Raw genomic sequence first — 23,313 nt, forward strand, 5'->3', positions numbered from 1 at the left:
TATCACTCAAGTGATACACCGAGAAAATTGGCTCATCTATACCTAACGAGAAATATTAAACTAATTCTCGGTCGCACCAAAGGATTACATATGTTATCACCAGTGGAGACATTTAATAAATCCGATTTGCAAAAAGTATGCTATTTTTTATAAAATAATACCTAAAACAGAAGTGAGACCATCAATATCACGTATCTATTATATACTACATACAAACCAAATAAATTCTAAAAAGCTAAATAGTAATTGTTTTACTAAATGGGTAAAAGAAGTCTTCCCAGATATTAAAATATCAACATTACAGATCCTGGAAAAAATATATAAGGGCTGGAAGAACACTAACCTAGCATTAAAGTCTGAGGGAACTTCACTGGAAGATAAGTTTCAGAGTTTATGGCGCTTTTAACGTCTGTTTCTCTCCTAAAACCACTGGGGATCAAGATATTCTTGACTTGAGAAACAATATTCTACTGATATTTGTCCAAAATGTGCAACTCCTCAAGCTGGACTTTGCAATCTGATTGGAGATGCCCACGGATCCAGAGGTTTTGGCGATCAGTGGTTTTGTTTATAAACTCTGTATTGGATCAATTTGTAACTTTAAATCCCTGGACACTTGTTTTTAACTCTGACTTAGAAATACATGAAATAGAAACCAGGACAATTATTTCTTTACTGACATTGACAGCTAAAAAGATCGTTTTGAATTCATGGCTAAAATCTGGTACACCGTCATACATTTTTAAGTTTTTAAGCACACTTAAATTTTAGAATGGCTACATAACTATCAGAAACAAGGATATCAGAGGAAATACTGGGAAAGGTTAATGAGACGCTGGTTCGACAAACAAGATATATATACTTTTTTTATTAAAATAATAGGGCTCAATTCCATGTGCTCAGGTAGGAGTGGGGGGAGGACTTTGTTTCTGTAGGCCTGCGGGGAATTAATGTATTTATTTTCACGAAGCCTATGTTAACCCCTTCCCGACCACCCCACGTAGATTAACGAACTGCAGCGCTGGTCCTTGTGCATGCAGCCTGTTAATCTACGTGTGCTCCTAACGGAGCGCACAGGCATTCTTGCAGCCCGGCATCTGTCAGTACTGGCTGCTACTAGCAGCCTTAGTACTGACGGAAGATATTGGGTGGGATTACAGCCGTGATCCTGCCGATTAAGCGCTTAAATGCGGTCAATAGCGACTGCTGCATTTGGGCAGTTACAACAACATCGGCACCCCGCTACACGACTGCGGGGTGCCAATTGTTGCTATGGCAACCAGAGGCCTAACACCTATGGAAGGCGATTAGGTCCTACGCTGCCTGTCAGTGTGAAACTGACAGGTATTATAAGGGCACATTCAAACGTGGCGGAATTGCTGTGGAATTCTCCAGCGGCTGTTTTTTACATTTGTTTCAATACATTTTTAGGCAAGTTAGTTCAGACGTTTCAGAAAACTCCGCTGCGGACCATAGGCTGCCGATGCGGAATTTTCAGTCCGCAGCATGCACTGTCTGTTGCGGAGAAGAAGCGGAATTTCACTGCGTATTTCAGCCTTTGCAATGCAAAAACTGAAATCTGTGGCAAGTCCGCTGTGTTTTCTGCAACGTCTGAATTACCTGTCAATTATGCAAATGTTGGTGCAGATTCATTGCGTAATTGCCCCAAATCTGCACCATTTTCAGCGGAAAAACTCTGCCACGTCTGAACGTGCCCTAACAACGATCCAACAGTTGGATCTTCAAGTCCCTAGTGGAACTAAAAAAAAAAAGTAAAAAAAAAAATGTATAACAATAAAAAAAGTAAAGTTCCAAGTAATAAAATTAAAAATCGCCCTTTTTCCCCTTATAAAGTACTTTATTATTAGAAAAAAATGAAAATAAATAAATTATGCTTGTTTGGTATCGCCGTATCTGTAACGGCATGAACTATAAAAATATAATGTTATTTATTCCGCACGGTGAATGGCGTAACATACCAGAATCGCTATATTTAGTCACTTCAGCCCCCCAAAAATTTAATAAATAAGGATCAAAAAGTTGTATGTACCCAAAAATGGTACCAATAAAAACTAAAGTTTTCTTGATGGAAAAATAAAAAAAGTTATGGCTCTAAGAATATGGTGACACAGAAACCAAATATATTTTAAAACAGTGATTTTATCGTGCAAAAATTTATGTAGTAAAACATAAAAAAAACTATATACATATGGTATCGCATTAATCGCATCGACCCATAGAATAACGGTGAAAAAAAGAATAAAAAACAATAGAAGTTTTCACGGCCTAATTCCACTAAATTCAGCAAGAAAAACTGGGGGATCTTTCCTTCTGAGCTCTTCCATGGGTCCAAACAGCAGATTATTACCACATATGGGGTATTGCCATAATCAGAAGAAATTGCTTTTCAAATTTTGGGGTGTTTTTTCTTCTTTCGGTCTTGAAAAAATGTATAATTTCTACGTTTTATTGGTAAAAATGTAGATTTTAAATTTCACTGTCCAATTCCACTAAGTTCAGCACAAAACCTGTGGGGTAAAAATGCTCACTATGCCCCTCCATAAATTCCTTGAGGGGTGTAGTTTGCCAAATGGTGACTTTACTGTTTTGGCCCCACAAGACCTCTCCAAACCTGACATGGTACCTAAAATATATTCTAATAAAAAGGAGGCCCCAAAACTCTAAAAACTGCAAAATCTGGGCAATATATGTTGAGTAGCGGTTCTCTGGTAAAACCTTCAGTGTTACAGAAAAATTTATAAATTTCACCTCCACTTTGTTGTAATTCCTGTGAAACAACCAAAGGGTTAAGAAACTTTCTAAATGCTGTTTTGAAAACTTTGAGGGGTGCAGTTTTTAAAATTTGGTGACTTATGGGGGTTTCTAATATATAAGGCCAGTAATGCCACTTCAGAACTGAACAGGTCCCTGAAAATATAGGTTGTGGAAATTTTCTTGAAAATGTGAGAAATTGCTGCTAAAGTTCTAAGCCTTGTAACGTCCTAGAAAAATAAAAGGATGTTCAAAAAATGATGCAAACATAAAGTAGACATATGGGAAATGTTAACTAGTAACTATTTTGTGTGATATTACTATCTGTTTTACAAGCAGATACATTTAAATTTAGAGGCATAGTCGAATAGATTGCCTGTCATTGACACACTGATAGACAATAATGCTTTAGAATACTTAGAAAAATGCAAATTTTGCAAAATTTTGGTGTTTATACCAAATAAATGCTGAATTCATCGACCAAATTTTTCCACTAGCATAAAGTACAATATGTCATGAGAAAACACTCTCAGAATCGATTGGATAGGTAAAAGCATTCCCAAGTTATTACCACATAAACTGACTCTTCTCAGATTTGAAAAAAATCGGCTGCGTCCACAAGGCCAAAACAGGCTCAGTCCTGAAGGGGTTAATATTTGTTATTTTGAATTATAACTGAAAAAAAATGTTGCCATGAAAAACTACAACTTATCCTGCAAAAAACAAGCCCTCATACGGCTATGTTGACAAAAAAAAAAGTTATGGCTTTTGGAAGGCGGGGAGGAACATTTTTTTAGTAAAAAATGTAAATTGGCCGTGTCCTTAAGGGGTTAAGGCACTTGGTCATGTTGGGTGTATTTGAGAGGAGGCAAAGCCCTGGTGTCCCTCATGTATATAAAAAAAAGTAAAAAAATCAAGAAAGCGCAGCAGATACCCATGGCAGATCAGATTACTTATAAATCCTTAAAAATGGTATTGGATTGGTAAATGCTGGTTGCTATTTTTCACTTTCCAGGGCTTATAAATGCTGCAAATGTGCAGTTGATCCCAGTTGCCAAAGAGCAATGATTTTCTGGCACCAAAACTGTTAACAGTGTTGAAAACCCGGAGCTTTGTAAATCTAATTTGATCTGAGAATAGAACAGACCCATCTGACCCACAAACATGTGCATTCCATCTTGCACATAGCCACAAGCCAATCATTACACAAAGCTAACATGCACATTGGCCACTGTGAATTATGTTTCCTACTTCTAAGCAGTTCCACAGTCGCTGTATGGGAATAAACATGTTTATAATTAATGATGAGAAGCACAGAATTTAATAGTTTAATCTACAAATATTTACTTGATTTTAAGACTTGAAGTAAAGAGAAAATTAAATACCGCTCAGCCCGAATAAATGTTTTAAAACGTCAATTAAATTAAAAAGATTTATTTTCCCAGTAAAATATAGACAAATTGAATGGTAATGATTCACACACTGAAATTATGTAAATTCTCACTAAATTAAAATGATTTCTATCTCGGGTATTGGGTAATCTTAAAAGGGTTGTCCTAGAATCAGCAATTATTACCAATTGTCTGATTGCTGGGAACACCACCTGTGGAACCCACACTGATCAAGAGATCAGGTGTCCCGAATCCCCAAGTCCTCCTCACTGCACCCCCGCATCTATTATTTTATTTTTTTATTAAACCTTATTTAACATTTATTATTGAGCCAACTTGGGAACTTGGAGCATCGATCATTGCATCACTTATTACATTTATTGGAATACTTAGTATTCTAAAGCATTATTGTTTGTCAGTGTGTCATTTACAGGCAATCTATTAGACTATGCCTCTGGCTTATACCTATGGCAGATGTGGGGGGGTCTTTGTTTGGCGAAGGGGCATCAATGGGCTGACAGTAGGAGCCCCCTCCCTCTGTCAAGTCCCATACATCCCATGGTTACTATTTACTGCGGCATCTAAGTTGTTAAATGACTGGAATCAGAGGTTTTTACCATCCCTGCCATTACAGCGACAGCCTAGCAGTTAATCACAGCTCAGCTATCAGGGTGATCACACGGGCACAGCTTCTGTGCCCATGTGATCCCCAGGACGTACTATTATTATGGTTAAAAAAAACTTCAATTAGGACATGATAGTATGTGGGAAGGGGGTTAAGGAAAAATTACAGGCAGATTTATTAAAATAATTTAGATATCTTAATATGCTCAGTTACATATGTGACCTCTAATAATGCGTAATTGCTGCATTTCTTTACCTTTTTTTCTGTGTTTTTACAATATTTTCATCCTAGATGCCAAATCTACTATTCTCATCCTGTTGGAGGATCAGTTTGCTTGTCTGCCAGTTTCTAACTCTGTACAAGCTGTACTATAATATGAACAGGATCCCTGTATTCACAGACTGCCACTGTGCTCCTTTTTGGACTCCTAGGTATAGGGTTTGTAACAAACCGAATAAAAGCATCCCAATAATTTATAGTAAATATTTTCAAGAAATCTGTTTATTTTTAAGAAAGTTCAATGTTGCCAACATGCACAATAATAATAATAATAATAATAATAATAATAATAATAATAATAATAATAATAAAAGACAAACCTTAGTCCATTGGTTTTCAAAGTTTAACCCCTTAATGATGCAGCCTAGGGCCTTAAAGCTCAGAGCCCATTTTTCAAATCTGACGTGTCAATTTATGTGGTAATAACTTTGGAATGCCTTTATTAATCCAAGCGATTCTGAGAATGTTTTCTGGTGACACATTGTACTTTATGTTAGCGGTAAAATTTGGTCGATACATTCAGTGTTTATTTGTGAAGAATAGCAAAATTTTGAGAAAATGTGGAAAAATTTGCATTTTTCTAAAATTAAATGTATTTGCTTGAAAGATAGATAGTTATGCCAAAAAAAAATAGTTACTAATTAACATTTACCATATGTCTACTTTATGTTGGCATCGTTTTTTGAACATCCTTTTATTTTTCTAGGATGTTACAAGGCTTAAAACTTTAGCAGCAATTTCCCACATTTTCAAGAAAATTTCAAAAGCCTTATTTTTTATCAATCAGTTTAGTTTTGAAGTGACTTTAAGGGGTCTATTTATTAGAAACTCCTACAAATTACCCCATTTTAAAAACTACACCTCTGACAGTATTCAAAACAGCATTTAGTAAGTTTCTTAACTCCTTAGGGGTTTCACAGGGATTAAAGCAAAGTAGAGGTAAAATTTATGAATTAAATTTATTTTGCAGAAAATCCCTTTTATTCTATTTTTTTCTGTAACACAAAAGGTTTTACCTGAGAAATGCAACTCAATAATTATTGCCCAGATTCTGCAGTTTTTAGTAATATCCCACATGTGGCCCTAGTGCGCTAATGAACTGAAGCACAGACCTCAGAAGCAAAAGAGCACCTAGTAGATTTTGGGGCCTCCTTTCTAATTGAATATATTTTAATTACTATGTCAGGTTTCAAGTGGTCTTGTGGTGCCATAACAAAGGAAATACCCCCCAAAATACCCTATTTGGCAACTACACTCCTCAAGTAATTTATTGAGTGGTATAGTAAGCATTTTGACCCCACAGGTTTCTTTTGCTGCACTTAGTGGAATTAGGCTGTGAAATTGAAAATTACATATTTTTTTGATAAAACGTGGAAATGTTAAATTTTTACAAGAAATAAAGGAGAAAAAGTACCCCAACATTTGAAAAGCAATTTATCCTGATTAAGGAAATACCCCATATGTGGTAATAAAACTGCTGTTTGAACACACGGCAGGGCTCAAGAGGGAAGAAGTGCCATTTGGCTTTTGGAACTAAAATTTAGCTGGAATGGACCAAAACAGTAGTAGCCCCCCAAAAGTGACCCCATATGGGAAATTAAACCCATTAAGAAATCTATCTAGGGGTATAGTGAGCATTTAGACCCCACAGGTCTTTTGCAGAATTTATTGGAATTAGGCCGTGAAAATAATTATCAACATTTGTTCCACAAAATTGTTGAATTATTTTTATTTTCACAAGCGATAAAGTAGAAAAAGCACCCCAAAATGTGTACGTTAATTTCTCTCGAGTACGGCAATACCCCATATGTGGTCATAAACTGCTGGTTGGACAAACGGAAGGGCTCAGAAAGGCAGGGACGCTATTTGACATGTAGATTTTGCTGGATTGGTTTCTGGGCACCATGTCGCATTTGCAGAGCTCCTGAGGTACCAGTGCAGCAGAAACCCCTTGAAAGTGACCCCATTGTGGAAACAAAACACCTTGGGGAATTTATTTAGGGGTGTAGTGAGCATTTTCACCCCACAGATTTTTCATACATTTTATTAGAATTAGGCAGTGAAAATTAAAAATTGGGAACTAAACCTACATACTTTTGGAAAAATGTAAATGTTTCATTTTCACAAGGAATAATACTGTAGAAGAAAAACACCACAACATTTGTAACTCAATTTCTGTCGAGTATGGCAAAACCCCATTTGTGGCCCTAAACTGCTGTTTGTGCATTTGGCAGGGCTCAGAAGGGAAGAAACGCCATTTGGCTTTTGGAGCGTAGATTTTGCTGGATTGGTGTTTGTGCACTATGTTGCATTTGCAAAGCCCCTGAGGTATCAGAGTCCAGCAAAAGCCCCCCAGAAGTGATCCCATTTTGTTAACTACATCTCTAAGGGCATTTAACATTTTCCTGGACATACGCCAGATTCAGCAGTGAAAGAGCAACATGCGCATTTAAATATCTATTTCGGTGATTTTCACAGCATTGGTCCACAATTGCAGGGCTCCGAGGTCAAATAGTGAAACAAACCCAAAAGAAGCGACCCCACTTTGGAAACAACTCCCCTTAAGGCATTTATATAAGGGTGCAGTGAGTATTTTGACCCAAAAGGTGTTTTTTACTATAAAATAATGTGCAGTGAATTTTCCCCTGATATGCCATTTTAGTGCACAATATGTTGTGCCCAGTTTGTGGCACTGATGACAAATACCTCAGATATTGTTAAGCGGGTTCTCCCAGGCATGGAAATACCATATACGTGGACATAAACTACTGTTTGGGCACAGTGTAGGGTTCAGAAGGGAGGGAGCGGCACTTGGCTTTTGGAGTGCAGATTTTGCTTGGTAGTAGTTCTGTTTGGGTTTTCGTCTGGTATTTTAGTTTATAATGTGGGGGCATATGTAATCTGTGCGGAGTAAATTAGGGTATAATAAGGTGTTATAATAATGCGGTAAATAAATAATTTATAGATCTGTGGCCAGCGTCGCAGTGATAAATTGTGGCAGATCTCATCCCCTTTTGGAACACATTCTGCACCTTTTGTGTTGCCATATTTTTTTCACTAAGCTGTGTGAGAGATTATTTTTTGCGGGACAATCTGTAGTTTTCATTGGTACCAATTTGGGGTACACGCGTCTTTTTGATCAGTTTTTATTTTATTTTTTAAGAGGCATTCACCGTGCGCTATAACTGACATATTTACTTTATTGTGTGGCTCGATACGATTATGGCGATAACAAATGTATATAGTTTGTTTTTATGTTTTATGGCGTTTGCACAATAAAATCACTTTTTAAAAAAAAAAATTAAATTTACCTTGTGTTGCCATATTCTAAGAGCCATAACTTTTTTTTTTTCCATCAAGAAAGCCGTATGAGGACTTGTTTTTTGGGGAACGAACTGTAGTTTGGATTAGTACCATTTTTGGGTACATGCAACTTTTTGATTTCTTTTTATCCAATTTTTTGTGAGGTCAAGTGACCAAAAAATAGCGATTCTGGTATTGTTTATTATTTATTTTTTTACGGCGTTCACCTCACGGGGTAGATAACAAAATACTTTTATATTTCAGACCATTAAGGACGTGGTGATACTAATTATGTATGGTTTATATATATTTTTTTCTAATAATAAAGGTCTTGATAAGAGAAAAAGGGCGATTTTTACTTTCATTATTTAAAACTTTTCTTTTTTTCTTTTTATACAACTGTTTTTTAACTTTTTTTTTGTCCTACTTGGACTTGAGGGCAGGAAGGTCTGATCGCTATTCTAATACACTGCACTACATACGTAGTGCAGTGTATTAGAGCTGTCAGTTACTCACTGACAGCAAGCCTAGTGGGTCTTGCCTTTGGCAGGACCTAGTAGGCTTCCATAGATAGCAGACCAGGAGGCCATTGTTAGGCCTCTGGTTGCCATAGCAACCATCAGCACCCCGCAACCACATTGCGGGGCCGTCGATGGTGTTCTAACCCCTTAAAAGCGATTGCTATTGAACGCGGATTCTACAGGGTTAATTGACGGGGACCACCGCAATCGGTCCCTGGGGAAGGAGCTCCGACAACTGTTGTACGTGACAGTAGTTGTCACAGCTCATAGATGTGTCGGTAGGGGAGGCAGAATGGCCGGATTATGAAAGACACACTATAACTTCCTGAGCGTGAACTACGCACTCAGCGTGACCTAATAGTACGTCCTGGAGCGGGAAGGGGTTAAATGAGATGCAGTTATATGCATTTTCTTACACATCTTGAGCGTGCAATCACTAATCATCATTCAGAGTGGCAGTAGGATAGCCGTAATGCCTTCTACTCAAGTTTGGGCAGCAAACATAATATGCAATGTTTCAGGATGCCACGCTCCTTTTCTCAAGAGTATTTACATCCCACTAATGTATATCTTTATGTGCTGCTGTACTCATGTGATATAAAAAAAACTCCGACATTTAAAGCAATAATAGTGTGACCCATGTTACAAAGTTTCAGATACCATGCAGTATCAAAAATATCGGGGTTACAGAAAAATATTAAAGTTGCATATTTCATTTTTACCCCTCTGACTTAATGTTTCCAGTCGTGGATCCAAAACACTTCTTTTTGCCATAGTCGCTTAGTGCTGAGCTTGTCATTTCCAGAGACAGGATTAACCAATTCAAGAATTTGCCAGCATAGTTCACAGACATTGTGCCCCATTTAAAAAAATTCACATGCACAGACGTGTCTTCAAACTTTCTTTGTAAAGACTTGTGACAGATTTGTGCTATTTTAGCCAGATTTGAATCGTCCGAGATTTCTGTCCCACATATGAAATCCGACATGGGCATTTAAAATGATAAATTACAAATTTCGTAAGACAAATATGCCATTCTTCAAGGCTCTGAAACTTGTCTGTCTATAGGTTAGATCTTTCTTGCCTAAGTCCGCCTTAACCAAATCATTATTTAAATTTCTCTTCCTTTATGGAAAGCAAACTGTATTTCCTCCTTAAACAAAGATCCATATTTAGGGTCTTACTTTGAAATCCCCCAGTATTTCCACATTATCTGCCTAATTTTCATTGTGTGTTTATCATTTGTGCTTACAAACACCAATTGTTTATTTTTTCAATATTTCACTCCGGTTGTCCCTTACATAATTACTGTAATTCTTTATCTTCAAAGCACTTTTCTGTGTGTTTTTACAGTCGTTTCATGCTGGAAGGCAAATCTTCTTTTCTCAGCCTGTTGGAGGATCAGCTTGCTTGCCTGCCTGTTTCTATCTCTGCACAAGCTGTAATGTACAGTAATATGACCAGGATTTCCATATTATCAGGCTGCCACTGAGTTCCCTCTTGGACTACTAGGTCTAGTGAACATTTGTTATCTCTCTAATGGGTAAATTAAGCTCTAACTGGAGAAACCAGGAAACAGGACCTGTAGGTCATGTAACAGGCACTTTACTCATGCTGCATCAGATTTTTCAGGGAGTAGGGTGTGCAGGGAGGGGCAACTGAGGCCCTGTTCCCGTCAAGTATCTTGTGTCCATTCAGCCTGTACATCTGGGGTCTAGTATATAAAAAAAAAATCACGTTACACGTATTCATTTTTTAACATGGTAGCCAATTAGTGATGGATGCCATTGTAGCCTATGGGACTACAATAGCATCCATCACATGACACATCCAACATGACACACAATTTTCAAAAATAACTGGGAAGAAGTAATGAAAAATATACAGTCAGTAAAAATATTCTGTGCAGTCTGAAATAGTACATATGAGCTATAACAATGGAGAATAAAGTATGCATTAAATGAAGAATGAAGCAATCATTAAAGTGGGAGAATCAAATGGAAGGATTTTAGGAAATTTGTGTCTGTATTCTCTAGAGTCATAAGTCATTTAGGTTTATATGATATAAGAATGGTATTAAAAAAATTTAAACAAGCTTTTTTTTTTTCACTTGATCAGTACAACCTTACACGCAAAGAAGATAACTTAGATTTGTTAGGGCTCATTCACATGGCCATATTATAGGCTCGGTTTTGAACGGAGCTGTAGTAGGACTTCCATAGAGGTGGACCATCTACTGTGCCTTAATATGCATATCCATATCAAATTCATATATTTTTTTCAGACAGAAAAATATGGTGGCATGTGCAATCGGACTCCAAATGTACAGAGGTATTCTCCCCTAGAAGCATTGATTGGTATGGAGCAATGCCCTTTTGTAAGCAGTGGAAGGTGACTGTTGTATCCCATGATAAGTAAAGGAATCTAACTAAGGCTCTGTACACACAGTCACATTAGCGCTCTATACAGGAGCCGTACATTTAGTGCCAAGGATGAGATAAGTCCTCTATTGTGAGATATCGAACGCCTTTTCTAAAACTTGCTGCATTTGCTTTATGCCAGACCAACAACATGTTGTGTTGTATAAAATTGAGGTCCACTATAACTCTTCTGTCCTCATTCAATTTCAAAAATATTATACCAAGTGGATTTAATTTTTTCTCCCCAATGAGATGAGCATTGATGTTACTGGATATTAGTAATTTCTGTGTTACTTGATGCACCAATGCCATATTTATCGAGTCTCTTTCTTGATCAGGAGTCATGAACAATAGACAACAGAATGTTCTTCATCAATTTGTTTGTGACATTTGTGATTTTTTTTTTAGTGCTGTACCCTTGGAGTAAGTTTAACAGAATCGCTTTCTTGAGAAGAATCGCCACTACATCAAATCTTCACTATTTGGATATTATGGTTCTCACTTTGATTCTAAGGAAGCCCATGCCCTTATTGGCATTGCAACCCTTTCCTGCTACATTTTAAAAACTATCGTTTTCCTCCGTATTGGAATTTCTTTTTATTGCTGCACAGTGTACATTTTGGTGAGCACACCACTGTCAAGGAAAGGTTTAATATATAGTGAAGTCTAGATTCCACAGGGCAGACAACAATCGAGCCTGGCTGTTCATTCAGCTATATCTAGTTATCAATTAATTTTGGTCAAATGGTTGCCGTATCTGGAGGTTATTTTTTCACATGAATGATATTGATTCCTTATATAAATACAGAATTAATAAAAAAAAAACTGTACTATCTGTTTACTTTTGTTCCATTTATCTTAAATAAGCAATGCTAAGAGCCATCTAGTAGCAGCTAAAGCTACAGTATTTCCTTTTTCTATTTTATTTTGGGGGTCTTGGTAGACAAAGACATATAATAAGGATACATTTTCCATTCTCCATGAGACTCATTTCTATAAGTTCCTGGTCCCCATGGTCAGGGCTGTATTAAATTTCATGCACTAGGAGTTTGTGCAGTCTTTATCGAATACTTTTATGCATGACATGTAGTATAAGGGCACGTTCACACGTGGTGAAATTGTTGTGGGATTCCGCTGCGGACAGTCCGCAGTGGAATTCTGCAACGGCCGGTTTTTTTATTTCTTTCTATACATTTTTAGGAAAGTTAGTTCAGACGTTGCAGAAAATTACTTTGTGGAAATTATTCTGCGGTGCAGATTTTTCCCTCCGCAGCATGCTCTTTCCGTTGCGGAGAAGAAGCGGAATTTCACTGCGGATTTCAGCCTTTGCAATGCAAAAACTGAAATCTGTGACAAGTCCGCTGTGATATCTGCAACGTCTGAATTACCTGTCAAAAATGCAAATGTTGGTGCAGATTCGTTACGTAATTGCCCCAAATCTGCACCAACATTTGCAGCGGAAAAATTCTGCCACGTCTGAAAGTGCCCTAAAAGTTGTTTATATGATGTAGCCCTGTGGTCAGCGCTGATGGAAGGATTCATAGTTGTATTGCACTTGGCCATCTTTGGTAAAAATTGGAGTATCTATGGCTCGGTCTTTCTTACATTAAGGTCAGAATGAAACACTCTGTTTTGATGCTATTTTTGGTACAGTTTTTGGCTCCGTTTTTGTTTTACCCAAACACAGACTGCATCAGTCTTTTCTTTATACCTTTCCTTCCTTTTGGCCAGGATCACAAACGCATTTTTGATACTGTTTTTATATCAGTTTATGTCTCAGGTTTTTTTTTAAGCCAAACACAGGAGTGGATACAGAAGAAAGGAGATACATCAGTTTTCTCTTTATTCCTTTCATTTCTTTTGGACACACTTTTGGCTTTGACTCAAAAATCTGCCACCAAATCTGCATCAAAACCGTTTGTGTGGGGCTTCTTAGCCCTCTATTTGATAATCCAGAATTTCCACCAGCTGTGAACAAAAACGTCTTTCTGATCTGGTCCTCATCTGCTGACACATGGTTATGTCAGGTAATGTCAGCTGAGGGTTGTCTTCCTCCATTTTCGGAGTTGCGAGGGGCCTGTCCTGGGAAGACTCTTTCGTGGTTCGAGTATGCCCAATTGTCTACCTTCTTGCGTTCGTCTCTGCCGGATGGTATGCGTATCTCCACAACTACAGTCTTTGAGTCCATATTGCTTCAATCAGATGTACCGGCTCGAGTGATATCTACTTTATATGCCCTCCTCCTGGAGGCCTTTGTTGACCAGCCCCCTGCCTACGTTATCGCTTGGGAGCGTGAACTTGAATCTAGCATGTCACCGTCTGATTGGGATCACATTTTCTTCTTGTCTCATAAAATGCCTATAGCCTGTCATGCTCAGGAGAAAAATGTTAAGATACTGACTAGGTGGTACCATTGCCCACAGATTCTACACAGGATGTACCCCGATGTGTCTGATACGCAAACATGGGGAGAACTTACAAACTTCATGTAGATGCTGCCCTGGTCGGATTTGAAGTCAGGACCCTAGTGCTGCAAGGTAACAGTGTGAACAACTGAGCCACTAATAAAAGTTATATAAAAAAAATATATAAACTTATGGGTTCTAAAAGTAGACAAATTGATTTGCACTTCGGAGAATCTGTTTGCATGCTTTTCGCTGGGAGAGTCTCTATACTTGACTAATCTTTGAAATGACACTTTATATGTTTGTTTGCAGTTGTCATGATTAGATATGTATTTATATACTACAACTGTTGCTGACTTCATATATTTAAGTTTGTAGGGCCCAGAGTGTAAACCATGGGGGAGACTTATTAAAAATTACCTTCATACCACAGTCTTAGGCCGGATTCCCACAAAGCGTAACCACTGCGGAATTTTCGCAACGGAATTCTGTGCGGAAATTCTGCAGAATTTATAGTAGCAGCAAAGTGGATGAGATTAAGAAAATCTCATGCCCACACTGGGGAAAAAAACCGCAGAGTAAACGTTAATAAATTGACATGCAGTGCGAAATTTAAATCCGCACCATGCCAATTTATCCTGAGTTTTTGTTGATTTTCTGTTGTAGGTTTCCCCCTTTGAATTTAATGGGGATGGAAAAGTCACAACAGCAAGCCCAGTGTTGTGACTTTTGGGGCGGAATCGCAGCGATTACACCTCAAAAATCGCAACTCTGGAAAAAAAAAAATCATACAGAACGCTCTCGTTCTTCCTGCAATCTGGCCTCCTGGGATGATGTTTCTTTCTTTGTGACTGTCACATGGCCTGCAACGTCATCGTAGGAGGCCGCACTATGGACAGAGAAGAGGAAGGGTAAGAGTATGTTCACATGCAGTAGTTTCAGATGTAATTCTGGCCGTTTATGCCTCGAAATTACGCCTGAAAAAAGGCACCATTACGCCTCCAAACATCTGCCCATTGCTTTCAATGAGATTTACGGTGTTCTGTTCCCACGAGGCTTAATTTTACGCGTCGCTGTCAAAATACGGCGCTTAAAAAGACGTCCGCGAAAAAGAAGTGCAGGTCACTTCTTGGGACGTTTTTGGAGGCGTTTTTCATTGACTCCATTGAAAAACAGCTCCAATAACGGCCGTAAAATACGCCGCGAAAAATGCGAGTTGTTACAAAAACATCTGAAAATCAGGAGCTGTTTTCGCTTGAAAACAGCTCCGTGTTTTCAGATGTTTTTTGCTAAGAGTGTGAACATACCCTAAGTATGAACTGCCTTTTTTTTCCACATCGCTGCTCTCCGCAGCAAAAATGCTGTTAGAAGAAGTGCACCACTATGTAGTGCAGTTTTTGGCCGGGTTCCCACGTAGGGTATATGCTGTGGAATTTCCGCAACGAAATTATGTGCAGAAAGAAATTCAGCAACATTTAGGGCAAAGCCCCACGTGGCGGAATTGCTCTGGAATTCCGCTGCGGACACTCCGCAGAGTTAATCCGCAGTGGACCCGTTTCTCCATTGCCTTCCACTGCTTTTTTGTAGTGTTCATTTAGACGATGCGGAAAATTCCGCTGCGGAGCATAGGCTGCAGTGCGGAATTTGCTGTCCGCAGCATAAAATGGATGTTGCGGACCTGTGGCGGACTGGTTGCGGACTCACTGCATTAGTTCTCCATTGACTTCAATGGAGATTCTAAATTCCGCAATGAAGTCCGCAAATGTCATGTGCATGTTATGTGTGCTGCGGAGCGTATTGGTTTTTTAACATGACATTTCTTAATTCTGGCTGGACCTATGTATTTCTAGGTCTACAGCCAGACTGAGGAAGTCAATGGGGCTCCCGTAATTACGGGTGACTATGTGTGTGCACCCGTAATTATGGGTGACTATGTGTGTGTACCCGTAATTACGGGAGCGTTGCTAGGCGACGTCAGTAAATAGTCACTGTCCAGGGTGTTGAAAGAGTTAAGCGATCGGCAGTAACTGTTTCAGCACCCTGGACAGTGACTACCGATCACAATATACAGCAACCTGTAAAAATAATAGAAGTTCATACTTACCGAGAACTCCCTGCTTCTTTCTCCAGTCCGGCTTCCCAGGATGACGTTTCAGTCTAAGTGACGGTTTCAGCCAATCACAGGCTGCAGCGGTCACATGGACTGCCGCGTCATCCAGGGAGGTCGGGCTGGATGCCGAAAGAGGGACGCGTCACCAAGACAACGGCCGGTAAGTATGAAATTCTTTTACTTTCACTAGGGAAAGTGCTGTCCCTTCTCTCTATCCTGCACTGATAGAGAGAAGGGAAGTACTTTAACCTCAAGACGAAACGGCCAATCCGCATCAATTTACTGCACATTTTGGGCAGATCCGCCACAGAATCTGCAACGCAGATTCTGTGCGGCATTGATGCGGACTGTTGCGGAAGAAATACGCCACGTGGGGCCATGCCCTTACAGTAGCAGCAAAGTGGAGCTGGCGTAGATTTCCACCATAATCTCCGCCAGTTTGCTGGCATAAATTATAAAAAGTTTGCAGGGGGGGTAGCAACCCTGCTCCTTTTGTTAATCCAAGCCCAACGAAAATTGCAACTTCTGGGCCTTTTGAGACCTTTCTACGACAGAAAACAGGCCTCGAAAAGTCGATAAATTCCCCTCATTTGTTTTTTGCTTTAACATATAACAGGATAATTAACTACAATATATATTTGTGATAACTTTGCCCAGAGCGAATAATCTTTCAGCATAAAGAGACATAAACATTTAGAGATTGCCTTTTAGTACTTTAGCAAATTCTGAACAGAAGAGAGACCAAGGTTCAAGTTTAAATTCCACTTAACGTTCAAACATTAAATTCTAGGAAAAAAAAAGGTATTTTATTGATCTTTGCTCAGTTATAATACAGTGCAAGGCTGTATAACACAGTTATTCTTTCCATCTAGTAAGCACTATGTTTATCTGAAAAATCCGTCAGGTGAGAATCTATTTAGAATAAACCTGTTCTACATATTTTTTATGTAACGCTTTATTTAGCAGCATTTTCGTGTACTAGAATGAACACATTTAGGTTAATATTAATTATACACTAAGGAGTTCCTACAAACGATAAATATTTTTGTGTCATTTCTGAGATTGTAATATTTTGGTCTTAATTCAAGCACATTTCTAATTCAAATAATAAAGTTTTTATAAAATATAAACGGGTATTTTTATTTCAACCTTCACACAAGGGAATTGGTCTGGTTAGAGTCCTGTAATCACATACTCAGTAACTTAAATGTTCACCCTTGAGCACCAATTTGTTTCTTTTTTTTTTTTTACATTCTTTTTGTTGATTATTGGAGGAAGGCAACAACAATATGCAAATTGCTCATCAATTAGGGTTATATATGAAAAACGATACCATAACTCATACAGATCATTATTCATACTCATAGAAAATATAAGAAAAAAAAGAAATAACAACAAAGGTGACTATTATATGTAATGATAAGGGTACCTATGTGTTTCGAGGTCTTTAGCCAGACTGAGATGAAATGTTTTAAAAGACAGCAGGAAGTACTCTTCACCTGAATACGCAACGGCTAATCCACATCAATTTACTGCACATTTTAGGCAAAGGCGCAACGGAATCTGCAAAGCAGATTATGTGCGGCATTGATGCGGACAGTGTCTGCAGAAATATGCCACGTCTGGCCATGCCCTAATAGGTACTCTTATTTTGCGATGGTCGTCTTGGCAGCCTGGGGCCCCAGGTCTGCCATCCTACTGCTCTGGTAGGGCTTAGGGCACATTCACATGTGGCGGAATTGCTGTTGAATTCCGCTGTAGACAGTCCGCAGTGGAATTCTGCAGCAGCCATTTTTTACATTTGTTTCTATACATTTTTAGGAAAGTTAGTTCAGACATTGCAGAAAATAACTGTGCGGAAATCAGGCTGCGTTCCAGAATTTTCCCTCCGCATCATGGTCATGACGTTGCGGAGAAGCGGAATTTCACTGCAGATTTCAGCCTCTGCAATGCAAAAACTGAAATCTGTGGCAAGTCCGCTGTGATATCTGCAACGTCTGAATTACGTGTCAAATATGCAAATGTTGGTGCAGATTCGTTGCGTAATTGCCCCAAATCTGCACCAACATTTGCAGCGAAAAAATTCCGCCACGTCTGAACGTGCCCTAAAAACAAGCCGGTAAAAAACACAATATACTGTAATACATAAGTATTGCAGTATAATGTGCAAGCCTTCCAACAATCGCTAATTCAAGTTCACTAGGGGTACTAATAAAAAAAGTGAAAAACTGCTAAATAAAAAAAATTATACAAAAAAATATTAATAAGTTCAAAAAACACCCCTTTTCTCATTTTTCCACAAAAGTAATGTAAAAACTAAATAATCATAATTAGTATCACCGCATCTGTAAAAGTCCGAACTACTACAATATAACATTACATTACATTACCCGCACAGTGAACGGCGTAAAAAAAAACCAGTAAAACGCCAGAATTGCTCTATTTTGATCACCTTGTCTCATAAAAAATTGAATAAAAAGTGATCAAAAAGTCTTATGCACCCTAAAATATGCCAAAAAAAACTACAGTCCACCTCCACAGGAAATAAGCCCTCACACCGCTCAATTGATGGAAAAATAAATGAGTTATGGGTCTCAGAATATGGTTTTTTTTCTTGACAATTAGTTATTTCTTTGTAAGAGTAGTAAAGCATAAAATAACTATATAAATTTGGTATCACTGTAATTGTATAGAACCGCAGAATAAAGTTAACATGTTGTTTTTACCGCACGGTGAACATCGTAAAAACAAAATTAAAAAAACAATGAAGGAATGACTGTTTTTTCCCATTTTTCCCACAAAGAATTGTTTTACCAGTTACCCAGGACATGATATGGTACAATAAATGGTGCCGTGAAAAAAATATAACTGGTCCGGCAAAAAACAAGCTCTCATGGGCAATATCAGCAAAAAAAAAATAATGAAAAACTTAAAATAACTATGGCGGGAAGGGGTTAAGAGTAAATAAGTACAGAGGTAATATTTTGGCATACAGTTATAGTTGCTAATTATGGTATATGAAACCTATGACTTTTACATTTTAATAAAAAATAAAATAAAAGAGAAAGCAAAATATAAACTAACATCCAGAAATAGGAAAAAGGAATAAAAAAAAATAAAAGGAAAGTACATCTTTAAAAAATATGGTTATCTACTGATAGATCAAGATTACAAAAAAATCCCTTTTAATTGAATATGTGTGGTATTCGAAATTAAAAATACTAACCCGTTAAGAGAGGGGGTTAACCTTGTTATAGGGGGATTTTAAGCACATATCCCATTTTTCAAGGAATTGTAGGAACTTGTGTAGACTAAAAGCTATAAGCTTTTTCATGAATGGAACTTAGTGTTTCAAATAGAGATTGTTGAGTTGGATCCTTCCAGTATCTCACAATTTTGAATCTAGTGGCAATCAATGTATGGGTCATAATTGTTTTATGTTCCTAGGGGAATATTTTAAGGTCTATTGATAACAGGCATTGCAATGGGGTAAGAGATACAGTATATGTAAAAACTATACTTAACAGATCTTCAATGGCTTTCCAAAAAGATTTGAGTCCCGCCAAATATGTTTCATATCAGCTTTGTCATTATGACATCTCCAGCGATTAGTGTTCATTCCTCGGTAGAATTTTGCTGGTGTATAAGATGTAACATACCATATATCGATCAATTTTCCAAATGGTTGACACATCTAGACAATTTAGCTATTATGGAAAAGGATTCCTGCTATTGGTTCATCGAAAAGGTTTTTTTTTCTCCAAAATCTGTTTATCCCAATTCGCAAAGCAAATCAACAAGCTATCATAAGATAATTAAAGCAAATCTATCTTTTCAGTTCCCTTTCTTGAAAAATTTGGAAAAAGTTTGTTGGTTCTTTTTTAATCTAAATAAATCCATACTAAGTAATTTATGAATATATCTTTATAGCAGCTGAAGCTATGATACAGAGCTTCAATTTCCCTGCATATATATATATATATATATATATATATATATATATATATATATATATATATACACTGTAGTATTAAAGTTATGGCCACCTGCTTACACCATTACTTTTACCATACATTAAACGCAATAAAACAGTATCCTGTAAACTCATAGACTCCCTCTAGTGGTGGCTGCAGATAGCCAGAATTTTATCATTTATCACTATGTCTATGCAGGGGATTTGGAGCTCTGTAGAAGAGCTTCAGTAGCTGTACCGATATATTTAAAACAACTTATAAGCATGGCTCTGACCGCTATAAAGATGTATTAAGAAATTAATCAGTACAAAATGTTGGCCCTCAAAACAACGCACTATTAAAGGGTGAAGATTGATATTAAACCCACAGAATCAACAGTTTTGTCCTGAAATACTGTTAATCTGTGCACAGTGAATAAAAACTCTAGTCATATAAAACAAAGCAAAAGTCAATTCCAGGTGATGTGTTACAGATTTTATTTAAGCCACTAGACGATAGAGGAACTTACCTGCCCTTTATTTTCTTCTTAGTAGGCTGCTCTTTAGTTCATCTCCATTAATACCCAACTAGGTGGGTGACTGCAGCTTAGATACATGATACAAAAAAAGGATGCTGCAGTCTGAAGCTCATCTCTTGTCTCAGCAGTGGCTCAGGTCTCTTTCCTTTCCTCATTCTTTGCACTGCAGCTCTGCTTACTTACCTTGGCAGCTATGCAAAAGCACAAGCCTAGCACATGCTCACCAGATGTCAGTATATGTAAAAGTAATTTCTTTCCAGCAATGACAGAATGATTACAACCTACATTGCCTCTGTATTGATTAGTGTAGTGGACTATACTATACAGTAAAAAAATATAAGTTGTCACATACCAACAAGAAAACTCTTTTGCCATACGTCAGGTCAATGGGGGTCCTATTTACATGTTCGGTGTATACATTGGGAGTATATGAAAAGAGTCTGACATTGATGAACCTTGAAATACAGGAATGGGTGCTAGTTTAGCAAAACATTGAATTTGCAAAAAAATAAAGGCATCAGTCATCAAATTTGTGTTCTGACTAATCATGTTAGAAAGATGTAATACGTGTATGCTAACTATTTGCATATCTTTATATAATTTATACTTTGACCTAGAGAATTACATCTGTGTATTTAATGAAAATGGCTGCCCATGAAGATTTACTTGGGGTTTTGCACCTGTCCAGTCCTCTTATGGTGCGTCCAGATGTAGCAGACAATTTCCGACGCAGATTTTGCCGTAAATTCATGGTCAATCTGCAACGAATCTTCAGAAAATCTGCTTATGTTACATGCAGATTGTGTTGCGGATTTAGCAGCGGACTTGCCGCAGGCTTCACCCTATGCATTGAAAAGTGTGAAATCTGTTTCTTCTTTGCACAAGAACACAAATTATTCTTTGCTGTCAATGCAGATATTTTTTTCCAGTATATGTGAATAGGGTTTTACACACAGCGGAAAACTGTACAATGTCCAATGAGAAAAATATTCTACAACTTAGACAGATTTCTCTATTTCTGGCTTTACAAAATATTCTTCCCAAAGGCTTACATTGGAAAACTTTTCTACAGCGATTTTTTACACTGTGCAAATACACCCTTAGAATCCAAAGCCCTCATTGAAGCTCCAGCCCTTAGACTCGTTTATAGACAAGCATCACCGACTCATTTGTTCCACAGTAGAATTTCCTGAAAAATGGACTAAAAATGTAACCGTTTAATTAATACTCCCATGAGTATACAATGTCATAATGACACCCTCTACTTGTCATACATTTAGCTTGCTTTGATAACATAGTAATAAACAAATATTCCCCATCATATTATTTTGAAACATATGGTGCAATATTTTCTGTACATTGACATTTCTGACAGGAGGCATGGGACAAATGTGCAGCAAAGGTAAGAACTTGGGACTCATACAAGTAGGTTCTCATACAGAAGCACTTTAATACGAGGATTGTGGAGCAGAACAAAAAATAGGATGAAAAATCTGTAGAAAGACATGCACACAATTAATACAGCACCCTATTTATTCTATAGGCTTATACTTGAACGCCATATGTTGCAATTTTATATGAAGGCACACAGAAGTTTTATTTCTCCCGATTCTGTATGAGGTACCACTGAAGTGCCATATGGATTCTGTATGAGGTACCAATGAAGTGCCATATAGATTCTGTATGAGGCACTAATGAGGTGCCATATGGATTCTGTATGAGGTACCACTGAAGTGCCATATGGATTCTGTATGAGGTACCAATGAAGTGCCATATGGATTCTGTATGAGGTACCAATGAGGCGCCATATAGATTCTGTATGAGGCACTAATGAAGTGCCATATGGATTCTGTATGAGGTACCAATGAGGTGCCATATAGATTCTGTATGAGGCACTAATGAGGAACTTGATGGACATGTGTCTTTTTTCAACCGTACAAACTATGTAACTATGACATATGGTTTCTGTATGAGGTACCACTGAAGTGCCATATGGATTCTGTATGTGGTACCAATGAAGTGCCATATGGATTCTGTATGAGGTACCAATGAAGTGCCATATGGATTCTGTATGAGGCACTAATGAGGTGCCATATGGATTCTGTATGAGGTACCACTGAAGTGCCATGTGGATTCTGTATGAGGTACCAATGAAGTGCCATATGGATTCTGTATGAGGTACCAATGAGGTGCCATATAGATTCTGTATGAGGCACTAATGAGGTGCAATATGTATTCTGTATGAGGTACCAATGAGGTGCCATATAGATTCTGTATGAGGCACTAATGAGGTGCCATATAGATTCTGTATGAGGAACTAATGAGGTGACATATGGTTTCTGTATGAGGTACCACTGAAGTGCCATATGGATTCTGTATGTGGTACCAATGAAGTGCCATATGGATTCTGTATGAGGTACCAATGAAGTACCATATGGATTCTGTATGGGGCACTAATGAGGTGCCATATGGATTCTGTACGAGGTACCAATGAAGTGCCATATGGATTCTGTATGAGGTACCAATGAGGTGCCATATAGATTCTGTATGAGGCACTAATGAGGTGACATATGGTTTCTGTATGAGGTACCACTGACGTGCCATATGGATTCTGTATGTGTTACCAATGAAGTGCCATATGGATTCTGTATGAGGTACCAATGAAGTGCCATATGGATTCTGTATGAGGCACTAATGAGGTGCCATATGTATTCTGTATGAGGAACCATACGATGGCATCTTACGGATCCCTTGGGATTCTATACATGAATTCTAATATAAATGGTGCTTTATTGAGGGACATTATTTGTGCTATACAATAGTATGCAGATTATTTTAAACATTATAAATGCAAGGGTGCAGGGTTTAGTATCATTTTGCCATAGGTTCCAAAGTGTGATGATTTAACAATTGGTATTACAGTTCCAAGAGGTACATTTTTTTTTGTGAAAATTAATAATATGTCGCATAAAATGACAGATCATTTGCATATGGAA

Source organism: Rhinoderma darwinii, chromosome 5 (genome assembly GCF_050947455.1).
Source record: "Rhinoderma darwinii isolate aRhiDar2 chromosome 5, aRhiDar2.hap1, whole genome shotgun sequence".
NCBI lineage: Eukaryota > Metazoa > Chordata > Amphibia > Anura > Rhinodermatidae > Rhinoderma > Rhinoderma darwinii.